Consider the following 2,680-nt stretch of genomic DNA (forward strand, 5'->3'; position numbering starts at 1 on the left):
CTGCTGTGTCATAGTGTTGGCTTCTTTCAGGTGGTAACTGATCTAACAGCTAGTCTATAATGTTATCTTCTATCATAGGACATAGAAAGCATTTAATTTTTTATTCAAACAAGGTGAGGAGTAACGGTAATCAGAATAAATTTACATGACATGGGCTTCCCTGGTAGCTAGCTGGTAAAGAATCCACCTGCAATATGGGAGACCTGGGTTGGATCCCTGGGTTGGAAAGATCCCTGGAGAAGGGACCCACTCCAGGATTCTGGCCTGTAGAATTCCATGGACTGTGTATTCCATGGGGTCACAAAGAGTCAGACAGGACTGAATGACTTTCACTTTCTATGACATGGCTTAGAAAAAATAAATGTTAATTACTTCAGTTGATGATATATATATTAAGTCTAAAAGAAACCACATTAAAGTTTTATTTGAAATTTTTCCAGTGTGTTTTGAAAATTTTGATATTTCCAGAAAACATCCAATTGCATTGCTTAAAAAGCTTCCTTCTCCATATTTTGGCTGTTCTTACTTGCTTTCAGATACCAAAGAATGATATTGAGACCATCGGAAAAAGACTTCCATTATTTAAGTATATAGAAAAGATCATTTTTAAGCATTTAATATTTGTTAGTAAAGTTCTTTCCTTAATGGACTCTTTCATGGAAGCCATGAATTCTTTGGAAATGAAAAAAGCAAAGTTGAGTAAATAAAAATTGATGTTGGTTTCTTACCCTCTATACCACACATGTGGATTCACCTCATTTTTAAGTGGCAGAAATAGAAGTTTCTATCATTAGGCTTTATCCTTAAGAGAAATATGTGCAAATTTAGGAAAGACTCAAAGCCCTGTAGGTTCATAGTTCTGTGATTAACCATTGCCAGAAGCTTCCCCTTTGTTAGATACCCAGAGAGGTTTACTCTTCAGGCAATACACTCCGGTAAGAAATAAGGTGAATGAGGAAATTTCATATTCTCTATAAAGTAAGACTTAGGCTCTTATGAAGTAGGAGTGTTTTCTGACAGATCAATTTTGAGGGGAAACTTCATATGAAAATAAAGTATCAGAAAATGTATTGCTATAAGACCATTCATGCTTATGTACCTGGGAAAGTCTTCCCATTCTCCGAGGTAGATGACCTCTAACACCGTGATACAATGTACTTCTAAACATTGAGAGGGAGGCTAAAAGCTTATGAAAAATCTTGAGTTATTAGGTTACTGATTCACAAAAGCTCAAAACTACCTCAGTAAAAGGATAAAATCTATTCTTATCTTCCTGCTGGAAAGTAATGTTCTAAACTAAAAGGGGGGGCATGACTGGATGTGGTAGGGGTTGTACACCTCTCTTCCTGTCTCTTTCTTTCCCCTAGGTAATAAGAACATGCATTAGAGAAAAACAAAGAAAGCTCATTTTTCTGCCCAACTGAAATATTGAGCATTCAATGTACAGTTACTGTTTTTTTTTTAAATATAGATGGATTTTAACTTACTTTTATTTCATTGTGGAAATGTTTAGTGTATAAGTTAGCATGTTTCAGAGGTTCCAAGTATAGCATCTTAGTGTTTGAAAGGTAGAGTCCACATTCAAAACCTCAAAATCCCAATTAAGATATATTGTAATGGTACACCATTCAAGAACCTCTCAAATCCCTAACTAGGATATATTGCCACCAGGTGGCAGAGGAATGCCTTCATTTCTTGAACCAAGCTTACTGGAAAAATTAGTATTGCTATTTTTTATTTGTTTTTTTATTAAAATCTACACTCAATATTAAATAATGAAGACTAAGGTTAATCTGTTAGTTAATGGTTTTCAGCCCTAGTTGATATAAATTGCTCTTCCTCTCTTTATCTGTTTGGCATTTGGGGGGTCCTCAAGACCCTGATTTTAGAGGCTTCATAAACTCAGAACATTTTCTCAATATTGCTAAGACATTATTTGCCCTTTTCATTCTCATTTTCTTTCAAGTATACACAGACAATAGAGTTTTCCACAGGCTACATAACATGAGATACAATTATCATTCTGATAGCTAAAGAAAGCTATTATTATTGTTTATATTTTAAGTTTACTCAGTTTTAATTTTTAATTTCCAATGTGGTAAATACTAATATTAGCTATATAAACAAAAGTTCTCTGGGATCCTCAACCATTTTTTAAGAATTAAAAGGAGTCCTGACAATTTTTAAAAATTGAGAAATTTACTACTCCAATTACTTAATTAGCTCAATTGAATGTTCATGTATTTTCCTGTCTTTTTTTTAAAACATTTTTTATGTCTTTATTGAATTTGTTACAATATTGCTTCTGTTTTATGTTTTGGTTTCTTGGCTCTGAGACACGTGGGATCTTAGCTTCCTAGCCAAGTACTGAATCTTCACTTCCTGCACTGAGAGATGGAGTCTTAACCACTGGACAGTCGGGAAGTCCCTTTCTATCTCTTCTGAGGACAGGAATCATGCTTATTTTTGGACCCCTGAAAAACTAGCATTAACCATGTATCATAGATACTCAATAAAGGTATGCTAAAAAACAAAATATTAATAACTAGGAGACGAGATTAAAATGAAACAGCTATTAATGGAGGATACAGTTTCAAAGTTTACTTATTAAAATTAAATAATAAAACATTTAATTCAAATATAAATGTTCAGGTAAAATCTTACGCCAAGTATCATTTGC

This window comes from Oryx dammah, unplaced genomic scaffold, assembly GCF_014754425.2.
Source record: "Oryx dammah isolate SB20612 unplaced genomic scaffold, SCBI_Odam_1.1 HiC_scaffold_11071, whole genome shotgun sequence".
Lineage (NCBI taxonomy): Eukaryota > Metazoa > Chordata > Mammalia > Artiodactyla > Bovidae > Oryx > Oryx dammah.